This window comes from Tupaia chinensis, unplaced genomic scaffold, assembly GCF_000334495.1.
Source record: "Tupaia chinensis unplaced genomic scaffold, TupChi_1.0 Scaffold000119_2, whole genome shotgun sequence".
In the NCBI taxonomy this organism is placed as follows: Eukaryota; Metazoa; Chordata; class Mammalia; order Scandentia; family Tupaiidae; genus Tupaia; species Tupaia belangeri.
Genome location: NW_006159586.1, coordinates 4,462,211 through 4,474,934, shown reverse-complemented (window position 1 = coordinate 4,474,934; position 12,724 = coordinate 4,462,211). Strand labels below are relative to the sequence as shown.

General features: G+C 42.2%; 1 protein-coding gene across 1 annotated transcript in view; it reads right to left on the bottom strand.

The window, feature by feature from the left end:
- The window catches only part of MAPK4 (mitogen-activated protein kinase 4), a 190,391-nt gene that overhangs the window by 177,331 nt on the left and 336 nt on the right, over positions 1 to 12,724 (bottom strand).

The following is a 12,724-nucleotide window of genomic DNA, read 5'->3' as shown; positions in this document are numbered from 1 at the left end:
TGGTGCATAAATTCTTATGGCTGGTCAGACTTCCTAGCTATTCTGCCTCCAAAAATAATCATGGAAAGCTTCCTTTTCCAGAAGAATAGAAAATTAGCCTATTCAAAATTAATTAAGTCACTCATCGTTTCTTCCAAAGGGGAGTCACAATCTATTGGGTTGTCGGAAAAGTTCTGACTTTTTTTCTATGTTTTTTTTCCATGCAAAAAATGGGACGTGACTTTTCTGATGACCTAATAAAACTCCCTGAGAGTGAAATGACAGATTTGTTCCTGTATGAAGAGTTATTAAAAACCAAACTGGAGGATTTCTATTCCTAGCAATACGATGGGCCAAATTAAATCTATTCTTTCCTATGTGTGGAATATTGCAAAATGAAAATGAAACTCAGCTGGGTAAATCATCACAGACTACACAAAAGGCTCCAGGCCCAGAGTGGTCTCCAAAAAGTAGGTGTTGTGACGTAACCACCGAGACAGGCCCTTTCCGAAGGGACAGACCCCCACCACCCACACTGTCCTTCTCTTTTTTTTTTTAATTTTTTTTATTTTTATTTATTTATCATCTTATTTATTATTTTTTTTTTGTATATACTTTCAATCATATTGTTTGGCTTACCATGAGACCATTTCGATATGTGCTACTCAGCCATAAAAACCAACAGAACCCTGGCTTTTGGCAGAAAGTGGAAGAATATGGAAGATGTACTGCTGAGTGAGGCAAGCCAGGCTATGAAGGAGAGACATTGTATGTCCCCACTTAACATATACCGTATGTCTGCATTCTATGACTGTCCTTCTCTTTACACAATGGCACACACTTGGAAGATGAAAGGAACCTAGTGGTTCCTCAGGCAGGTAACAGTATTCTGAAATGACTGCTTAGCTCTAAGGTTTCTTCTCACTGCTTTGCCAACCTTTCCAAGCTCAGCAAATACATGTTTCTCATTGTAAATTTCTCTGATTTCATAAAAGTTGGTGGGAAACATCTATGAGAGTTGGAACAAGGTAGGGGGAAAATATATTTGTTGCTGATCTTGAAAACACATGGTTGAGCATGTGGCCTTAAAAGCTGGAAAGGATCATAAAGTTTCTTTTGAAACACTAGAATTAAGAAGAGTCACCTGAAAAGCCTATTCTGACTCCTGAGCCATGACTGTTTAGCCTCCACAACGAGTATCCTTGACCATGGATAAGAAGCTCTGCTTTCCAAAAGAAAATGTCGGGACCCCATGTTGAAAGGAAGAAACCTTATCCAGCGAAAATACAGTTTGTATGTGTGTGTGTGTGTGTTGTTTGCTTGACTTCTTAACTGTTACTGGAATAGAAAGCATCTTCCTCCTTCATCACTTCCTAGGTCTTAAATTGCCATATTTTCACAGGATAGTATGGATGAAAAGAAAAAAAAAAAAAAAAAGTTGGAGATTGACAATGATCGGGCTCCAGATACTAACTACTGTGACTGCTTGCTTGTCTGTCTTCTGCCTTATTAGGAAAAGCCCAAGGAATTAGTCATTAGTCTCATCTATGCAGGGAAATGTATCTACATTTACCCAGTGAACACAACAAAGAAACCTGGATGAAATGGGAAAATAAAACAAAACCAAAACCCACAAACAAACAAACAAACATCTTCCTAAAATTAACAATAGGCTAACAAGATAGTGTGGAATTTCAGGTTTAAGATGTGGGAAAAGGAAATCCAGACACGTAAGCCTAAGTTTTAGGGCCTTCATTTACTCAGTTTGGGGGAACATGTCAATCCAAAGAAGCTGGGTCACCACATTGACAGTCTCATGGGATCAAGAAGCCAAGGCCTCCCCAAGGTGAAGGTTTGATAAGCCACTTTCCACTTAGGTTTGGGTCAAAAGAACTAGACTCTAGCTGTAACAAAAAGAAACAAAAACTACTCTGGCTTCTTGTCACCTGGGTAACCTAGAACATATCAAATCTCCAAATTGACTCAGTACTACTGATACCCTAGAAAACCTGAAGAAGCTAAAGTCCTCTCTAAAACTCTTGTAATCTTTACCAGCATCCTCCAAAGCCTCAAATTATCACATGCCATCATGTTAAATAACACTAGTTTTAAGATACATTATTACTTTATATACCAGTAAAAAAGAAAAAAAATCCTGCAACTATAAATGTAAGATTCTATCAATGGCAAAGCACATCCTGATTTCAGAGATTAAAATGTAAAAAAAAGTACATCTTAAAATGGATGAAACATGGTATTTATACATACATATTTTTTTCAAAGCAATATCCAGTACACATTCAAAAATAACCAGGCATACAAGGAGACATGACAATATGAGCCAGTCTGAGAATCAGAACAAACAACAGGCAGAAGAAACAGATGCTTATGTATTCCAGATGGAAAAATTACCAGATATATAATGTAAAAAACAGGTACTTACTATGTTCATGGAGATAAAAACTGGACTTAAAAGGTACAATGATCTAAAACTATATAAAGTAGCATTATAGATTTTAAAAAGAACTAGAATTCTAGAATGGAAATTCAGCAATTAAAATTAAGCACGCTGGACGAGCAGGTGGCATGGTGGTTAAGGCGCTACTCCCACATGGCCAGCCACAGTTTGAGTTCCAGACTTGGTGGCTTAAAAATTACATTGGATGTGTGTGTATATGTCCCCCAAACCCTGAAAGGAGCACGGAAGAGAAGGAATTACAGCGTGGTCATCCCTTCAGGGGGTGATTTCTCACTTTTCCTCCCCCCGTCTCCATCTGTCTCTCTCTGGCAAGCGTAAGTGTCCTAAGACAAAATCTAAAAAAAATTTTTTAATTAAAAAAAATTGAGAATGCAACAAACAGATGGATTTAATCACAAATTAGATACAGCTGAAGAGATATATTGTAACCGGGAAGAAAGATCAGAAGAAACTATTCATAATGTAGCTGGCGGAGGTAAGAGAAGAAGGGAAAACATAAGAGCAGGTAAGAGATACAGAAGATACAATGAGGAAATTTCTGATGGCAAATTTACTTTATACCACAAAGCTCTCCCAGAAGCATGCAGTAGATTTCAGAGGAAGGTGCTAATAGTCCTAAGCTAAAATCCTTCAAAGATCAATATACACTTGAAGCAAGTGACATGAGCAATGATCCAGAGGTAGTTAGCAGTGATTAAAAGTGTATGTAACTGCTTTAAGTTATTTTACTTGGTGGTGTGCCACTCTCTTCACATAAAACAGAGATAAGTAGGGACAAGCAGATGATGTAGTAGTTAAGGCACTGGTCTCCCACATGGTTGGTTTGAGTCCCGGACCCAGTGGCTTAAAACTCATGCTGGATGCCTATGAGTGTGTGCCCAAAATCCCAAGGGGAGAATGGAGAAGGGATTGCAGCACAGCCATCCATGCTGGGGGGTAATTTCTCGCCTTCTCTCTCTCTTTCTCATCAGTGAGAGCATATGACCTAGAGCAAAACATCTTTAAAACAAAAACAGAGATAAGAGTACCCACTTCACGAACTGTTATAAGGACTGAAGATATACATCTGTGAAACACTTAGCAAATGCTCAATATATGCTAGCTTCCACCAAGGGAATACAGTACTCTGACTCTCTCCATGTACACTGCCTCAGGAACAAACAGGTGGCTCCACTGCTATGAACAAAAACGGTCCAGCCTGAAATAACACTTGATGTGTTGGAATTGTGGGACATTAGGGTTAGGTGAAATTCTTCACAAGATGTTCATTATACCTTTGAGATCAGAAGCACACACTCATCCCTCAGTATCCATGGGGGATTGGTTCCAGGAACTCCACAGATAACCCAGATCTGCAGATGCCCAAGTCACTTACATAAATGATGGAGCACTTACAAATAACCTACACACATTCTCGTGCATAGTTAAAATCATCTGAAAACTACTTGTAATGCCTAGTACAGTGTAAGCACCATGCAGATAACAAGATGAAATGTCTACATGTTCAATACAGATGCACCCAATTATTTTCCAAATATTCTGAACAACAAAACCAATATGAGAAACACCAATATAGAATCTGATGATGTGGAGGGCCAACTGTAGATTATTTTCCTTTTTGAAATATGTTTTTTTATATGCAGGTCAAAATTTTTAAACTCCATTAAACCCAGGTTAGAAGAAAAGAGAACTCACACACACACACACAAAATACAAATAGGAAACAATGCTAAAGAAAAATGTTGAGCTATCTTGGTAAATAAAATGCAAATTAAGGCAACAATGATGCCTTTTAAATTTTATTAAATAATTACCAAAAACAGTACTGTATGCTATCAGTGGACTTGGTGAAATTCCATCATTGACAGAACTCAATGAAAGTAGAGTAAACCAGTCACCATTTTCATAAAGCTATTTAACAAAAAGCACTCACACCTTTGGCTGAGTACTTTTTCTGTCCACCAGGGAAATAATCTAAATTACAGAAAGAGCATGGACACAAGGTTATTCAATGCAATGAGAAATTAGACATAAATTCAATGTCCACTGATTGCAAAATCATGTGATAAACTAATAAGCTTCCAAGTATTAAATATACAGCCATTAAAAATTACATGAATAGGCCCAGCCACAGTGGCACACAGGTAAGCATGACCACTTGTAGGTCCATAAGCTGAAGAGGAGGCCCAGGTTCAGTTCCTGGTCCAACCTGAACATGCTAGGCCCAGAGAATTAGGAGGTTGGGGCAGGCAGACTGGAACACAGCAAGATTCTCTCAAGATCAACTTCCTCTGTCTCTCTCCCCTTCCCTTTCTTGCTCATAAAGAAGATCACATTTATAAAATGTTTATAACAGATCATTTGTACTAATAGCAGCTGAAAAAATGGCAAGATAAAAATTTAAATCTTATGTGCACTATGGTCTCAGTTGTTCAATTGTGTTTAAAAATGAACTGTGGAGGGGAATCACTAAAAGTAAACACAACAAAATATGAATGGGGTCAAAGTATCACAGGTAGGATTTATTTACTGTCTGCTACTTTCCTCGATGAATACATATTACTTCCTAAGTAGGAAAACAAATATACCTTCATTCTAATTACTGTAAAGGTAATACAAAGGAGCACTAAAAAAAGTGTTATTAAAAAATCTCATTCCACCAGCCCAGTTGTTTCAGTTTTTCTGTGTTCCTTTTCCGTACTACCTGGTGGATGCACACCTTTGGCATAGAGGTAATCAGTATGAATTAATAAGTAGTTCTCTCAGGATTAGGTGCTCTGGAAATGAAAGTAGTTATCAGACCCGTTTTCCCGCCTAGTTCCCCTCTACCAATACACTCTGGCTCAGTATCTGAGGAGCATTGGGTGCCAGGGTATGGGACAAACTCCTGGTTCCTAGCCCATGCCTCCTCACTGACCTCTGTATAACCTTGGGAAGCCATCTTACTGTTCTCAACTGCAGATTCCCCATTTATACAATGAACAAGGAGAGCTGACCAGGAACCCCTAAAATCTTTTTTCAAGTCTAATTTCTGTGACTGTTTACATATTTGATCCCACATCTCCACACAGGTCTCAACTCTTAGAAACCACAGATCGAATCCGTTTAAATACAAATAGTGCTGACCTGTAACCTAGTGGTTAAAGGAGCCAATTCTGGAGCCAGCAAATGGTGTAGTAGTTAAGGTGCTGGACTCCCACATGGCCAATCATGGTTTGAGTCCCTGACCTAGCAGCTTGAAAAATCAAGCTGGACACAGATGTGTGCATGCCCCAAATCCCAAGACAAGAATAGAGGAAAAAGGACTGCATCGTGGCATCCCTCCTTGGGGGTGATTTCTCACTTTCCCTCTCTCTTTGTCTGTCTCCTTCTCCCCCTCTCCGTCTGGCAAGCACAGACACCCTACGGCAAAAATCTAAAAAAAAGGGAAGGGAGCAGCAAATGGTGTAGTGGTTATATCACTGGACTGTCACATGGCCAACCACTGTCCGAGTCCTGAACTCAGTGGCTTGAAAATTACGCTGGGCACATGTGCGTGAGTGCCTAAGATCTCAGGAGGAGAATGGTGGAAGAGAGATTTCGGCATGTCCATCTCCCCTGGGAAGTGATTTCTCACTTTCCCTCTCGCTGTCACTGTCTCTATCTCTCTCTCTCTCCTCTCTAGGTGAGTGCATGTGCCCTATGGCAAAAACCTCTTTAAAAAAAAAAAAAAAAAGTCAGTTTCAATGGTACAAATCCTGGCTTGGTGGCTTGGAAAACATGCCAGGTGTGTGTGAGTGTGTGCCCCAAATCATGCCAAGATGGAAAAATGGAGAAAGAATAGCAGCCTGATCATGCCCCATTGGGAGGTGCTTCCTCCCCAACCCCTTCAGTGAGGGCGCACACCCACTGGCATTAAAAAAAATAACAAATGAAAAATAATATAAATGGAAGAGAAAACATCACTCCAGCAAATCTTCAGGTAGTCTTTATTTCTGTTAAATCTAGACATGAGCTAGGTGCATTTACACACTACAGCAACAATCACACTCTCTTCTTCATTGAGGTAGATGGATCGAGACTAAGGAAGGTGACTAATTAATTAATTATTTAATGAGAACCCTGAGTTACAAAATTTTTTTGAGAGATTTTTGCTATAGGGCATGTGCACTCACGCGCAGGAGAGACAGAGAGACAGAAAGTGAGAAATCAGTCCCCTGGGGGATGGCTGTACCACAATCCCTTCTCCATTTTCCTCTCAGGATATTGGGCATGCATGCACACATGCCAAGAATGAGTTTAAATCCCTGAGTCCAGGACGTGAACTGTGGTTGGCCATGTGGGAGTACAACACCTTAACCACTACACCACCTTCTGGACCCCAGATTTTTTTTGAATTTTATTATTTTAGGTCATTTTTTTCTTTAATTTGCCAAGGACAAATTAAAGACTGAAGGACAAATTAAAGACGCTGGCCAAAAAAAGACTGAAGAGAAAGCATATCCAGGGGGGCATGTCATCACAATCCCTTCTCTGCCATCTTACCATCCTGTCAGGATGTGGGACATGCATCTGGCAGGCCTTTAATGCCACAGAAGTGGGACTGGAGCCCTGGGATCCAGGCATGTAGAGTCCAGCTCCTTTACCCACTAGGTCATGGAGTTGGCCCATATTTTGTTTTTAATGACTTTTTCTCCCTTCCTCCAAAAAAGAAAGTACAAGTATTTCCTTCCTTAATGCAAGAAAATCTCATTCCAGACTTGTATATTTCACAAGAGAAGTTTGAGTCAATGAATTCTTAGAAACTTTTCAAACATCATTATTTATGTACCAGCAAATACTGTGACTTGAAAAAAGAGTTTCATTTAGTTTCTGAGGCAACTGTCCAATCTCACTTACCAGGTGCACTGAGCTACTTCTGCTAAGCTTAAACCTACCTTACCCCTCCTTCTAGTCTATAAAGGCACTGCCGATGCTGACCTGGAGTCACCAAAGATGCAGAGGTTCTTACTTTTGAGGGCCGATATTAACAGAAGTACAGATCACCTGTATTTAACAATTCCATTTTGATGATTTACACCAACACTGTGAAAAGGTTCTCCTAGCTCCAGCCAGTTAGAAGCAAGCCCCTGGTGTCCTGTTCTTGCAGACACAGGTGTTCAGTCCTTCCTCAAAATCTTTCCCAGAGACAGCTTTGCCATAGAACTAATGAAACTTAAACTCAGAGCCTCTCAGTTGGTCATATTGTCTTCTTAAAGAGGACTTCTCAAATTACATAAGCTTCAAGTCTCACCAGAATTGAATCCTACCCCATGGTGCTCACTGCCCAAGCAGCAGTGGGGGTGAACCCATGGGTAATGATGTTGCCAATGGGGCTGTCTTCACACTTGTGGCTGGTAAATCAGCCACATGCTAGGAGAAGAACTTGCGATTTTTATTTTTGCCTCACAAGATGAACTTAAATTATGATGACCAGATTAGAATATGTGATTTGACAAAGGATAATTATTCTGACTTACAAAATTATTTATATGGAAAGGTCCACAAGCTTATCTCACATTGATTAGATCATCTTTATTGAAAAGAACCAAGTAATATTAAATAAGTCCTGGCCTGGAAAAGTAGGTATAGTTACATAGCATGATACATAGAATCAATACCCTTTAGAATGATGGTAGCTCTCAACCAGGGGTGATTTTGCCCCAGGGGCATTTGGTAAGGTCTGGAGACAGTTTTGGTTGTCACACTTGGGGAGGGGGTGTAGGGTGCTACTGACATCTAAGGGGTAGAAGCCATGGATGTTGTGAACTATCCTACATGTATGGGATTATCCCCATAACAAAGAATTATCCAGTCCACAGCAAAAGAGCCCAGATTGAGAATCTCTGCCTTTAAAAAAACAGGCATATGCAGGTAAAGAAGCAGGATTCTCTCTGCAAAATGATAAACCTTTAAACCTTGAGGTGGAACAGGTGAAGGTCAAGCTGACAGGAGAAGGCCAAGCAGAGAGAGCTACTGGCTGACCTTAACCACCACACCACAATGCAAAGTAATAAAGACCCCAGATGTTTATGGATCTTGGAACTACAAGGACCCCTGCTGACAGTGGCTATGTGAGGAGGCAGAGGCATAATTTCAGGAACACCAGGAAGAACACTTCGCCCCCTCAGTTATCTCCAACACCCACTTGTCTGTGCTTGATATTCTCTTATGGTAGACACGGCCTTTCATTCTGTAATGAGGCTTAAAGTGCAAAGACCCCTGGAAAAGAGAACACAGTGACCTACATCCATGTGCATGAGAAAGTGACTGATGACAGATTGGTTTTCCCCTGAGACCTGTTTTCACACAGTGAAAGACTCTGAACAGCTGAAACCAGTAGAGAGGGAGAGAGGGAGAGAGGGAGAGAGGGAGAAAGGATGACAGGCCCTGGTGAGGAAGAGAAAGGGTAAAGAAATGGGCAACATGGGTATGAAATAAGGGTCACACACACATATAAATATATATTTTTAGAGAAAGATTTTGCTATAGGGCACGTGTGCTCATTGGAGAGACAGAAAGATAGAAAGTGAGAAATCACTCCCCAGGGTGAATGGCCACATGGCTATCCCTTCTCCTCAATTCTCCTCTCAGGATTTTGGGCACACATACACATGTGTTTGGCATGAGGTTTAAGCCACCAGGTTCAGGACTGGAACAGCAGTCCACTACATGGGAGTCCAGCGATGTAACCGTTATGCCAACTGCTAGTCCCAGGGTCACCTATTTTATAGACTCTTTCTGCCTCAGCCTGCAGAGAGGAAAGGATGCAAAGGAAAAAAATAAGTCGCATTCTTCGCCTTCAAGAAGATGCCTTCAAGAAGATTCCAGTCAAGTTCAGCTCAGGTGAAAAAATTCCAAGAATGCTGGAAAGAATGGTAGAGAGCTAGCTACGCCTGTGGGCCGCTGGAATGGGACACAAGAGTCCTCACCTGCTGCAGTATCATGGTGAACCCTAGACCATGCTGGATGATGCCCCCACCTAACATCTTGCACAGTACTTGACACACAGTAAAATGTAGACAGCACTTTGTTGAGTGAATGAAAACTATTTCTGATGAAGATCTACCAGATTCCTAAAGTGCTCCAGGGATGGGTTGTCTTCCTTGACACTTTGCTAACAGCCATTTCCCTTAACTTGGAAAGGAAGTCTTTGTTAGTCTTCTTTGCTTGTCTGAACACCATTTCTTCTAACAAGGCCAGTTTGCGTTCTCTGTATTCCTGATGCTGGCCTCCATTGATCTTTTCCCCACTCTCTTATTAGCAAGTGTAGGGCCTCTGGGTACATTCATTTAGTACTTACCATACTTTCTATGGACCTTTCATATTGGGTGCTGGAAAAGTCACAACATATTTTTCTATGCAAAAATGCATCATGACTTTTCTGATGATCCAATAGAAAAGATTGGGGAAGGGGGTTCCAAGGGAACAATATAAATAATATAATTATAATGTAGTTTTAAAAGAATTTAAGGGCTAGCTAATAGCATGGTGGTTGAAGTGGCTAAATCCCCTTGGTTAACTAATTGGTTTGAGCCCTCATCCCAGGATCTTAAAAACACACTGGGCATGTGTGCATGCATGTCCAAAATCCCAAAATGAGGGAAGAATGGAGGCAAAGGGATTGTGCCGTGACAGTTCCCCAGGGCAAGGGAGTGATTTCTCACTCTCTCAATCCCTCTCTATCTCTCTCCAGCAAGTACATGAGCCCTCTCCCAAATGAAGTATATATGCATACATATATATATATACATATATATGTATGCATATATATGAGATCAGAAATAATTTAGGAAGAAAAAGATCACTGTACCTGGATACTGGAATAAAGCACTTACCCAGAATGGCTGGAGGCCAAAGTAAAAAGATAAACATGTAAGACAGACAGAGAGTTCTCAAAATCTGATAAAAGAAAAGCCACAATTCCAGGGGATCAGAATTTTCTTTTCTTTTTCCCCTGATGTTCAATTCTAGGAGGAATTTCCTCTAGGCTTTTCTTATATGCTGTTCAAGCTGTTTTATGTATTTATCTCAAGAACTCTATTAGGTCCTGTAAGTTACAGACTACTTCGATGGCATTTCCCTGTCAATAGCTTCTATAACATCATAAGAGCTCAAAGATTTGCCAATAGATTGAGGATCCACGATTTTCCTTGCCAATCTGGATACTCCAATATGTCTCAAGATTTCAATTTTATCAAGACCAGCAGGTGGCATGATGGTTAAGGACACTGGACTCCCACATGATCGACGACAGTTCGAGTCCCGGACCTGGTGTCTTGCTCTTTCTCTCTCTCTCTCCCACCCTCTCTCATCAAATTAAAAATAAATAAATAAAGTTTGAGAAAATAAGTCTTTACAAAAAAAAAAAAAAAGACACTCCCTAAAAAAAGATTTCAACCTTATCAAAGTAATGGATTAATCACACCTCTTACCAGGAGGAACCCTCAGGCTATTCGAGTCTGTCCCTGGGTCCCCAGCCATGGGCAATGAAGGAATTTTAAAGGCACTCTCACCTCAACACCCTGTGGGTGCCAGTTTGAAGCTAGGAGCTGGGAGGTCCAGCTGGCCTCATCTTCATACTGCCCCCTCCCCACCCTCTCCTGTCCCTGCAATCTTTATTTAGTCGACTGTCCTTTTGTCTGTCTTTCTGTCTCTACCACAGATTCTCCATCTCCTTGGGAGTTTCCAGCTTTGCCTTATTAATTTTTGATTTCCTGTGATAATTAGTGCAGTGCTTTTCACAAAGAAACCACCTTTTTTTTAATGTAAGAAAATTGAATTGGAAAAAAGGTTTCCATGCATGTTTTAGTTATCAGCCCTGTTCTTGTCCGTCAATCCCTCCAGCATGTAACCTCAGGAGTAGAATATCACCTATTATACCATACAGTAGTCCAGCAAATGAAGGCCACTAAAGGACTTGAAGACTTGCTGTTGGGAGATACCATATTCTCCTAAAGTGAGAAAAGCGTGGCACACCAGCTTTGCACATGATAGGTGCCCGGTATCTATTAAATTGAAAAGTTTGTAGCATATCCGTTTTGCACATAATAAGTGCTCAATAAAATCTTTTAAGTTGAAGTTATCCTAAAATAGTTGCTTTGCACATGAAGCATCTATTAATTGTTTTGCATATAAAGCATCTATTAAATCGAATAGTAGCAGATATTCGCTTTTTAGAGAACCCAGGCAAAGATGACATTAATCAAATCCCAGGCATGAATCCATGAATGAAAATACGCTTCCTCGAGGTAGCGCTTCCAGAGAGCTGGAGAAGCGCGTGACAGCTGGCAGCTGCGGTGGCAACCGGCTAATCTGGGACTCGGCTCACCCACTGCCAGCTCCCGAGTATTGATTAGCGATTGGAATTCGTTTCCCCACCCAGGGGTGGGAAACAGCCGCCCCCTCCAATTGTCACTTCTGACTGCACCTGGGACTCCCGCCACAGCCCCTTCCGAGGGCGTCTGCCCGCCCCGGCTTCTCCGGCTTCTCCGTTCGGCTTCTCGGTTCAGAGAGTAGCCAGCAGAACAAAAGCAAAAGCCAACCCGGCTTCCGACTGCTTTTCTGATGGAGAGTAGCCCAGGAAGAGCCTGGGGGAGCCGGCTCAGGACCGAGCTGTAATGTCAAACGAGCCGCCCGCCCTCGCCAGCAGATTCCGGCTCCAGATCGCCAAGCGGGGGAAAGCTGCTTGACTCCCTCCGTCCCGGCTCTCTCCGAGGCCACGCACCAGCAGAGTGGGCGCCTCGATCGGGTGGAGCAGGGGGAGGGCGCTATATTAACCCTTGAATGAGGAGTGAAAGAGGATAATGGGGAAGTAGGGCGGACCCCACAATCGAAATCCCAATCCGAACTCACAATGCCTACTAGCCCTTGGCGACCCCAAATGCGCGGGACTGTCCTCGGGGATGGCGTCCCCTCGCGGCACCGGGTCCCTGCGTCCTCCTCCCTTGTGCATACCCGCTGGGGAGCCCAGCGACTACCTTCCCATCCAAACCCACGATCCAGGGACAACACCCGCGCGCGCGGTCCACGGAAGAAGAGGTCACCGAGGGCGGCCGGGGTGGGTCCCGCGGAGACGAATTCCACCGTTTGGAAACTCGCTAGTTTGGCGTTTTCTTGGCCTTGGGCATTTACCGTTCAGGTGAGGTAAGGGGCTGTAGAGCGAGGGGGGACGTCTCATCCTTTCCCTTCTCCCAACTCCGAGAGGCGCGGGCAGCGGGAGAAGCAGCCAGCGAGAGGGAGTCACTT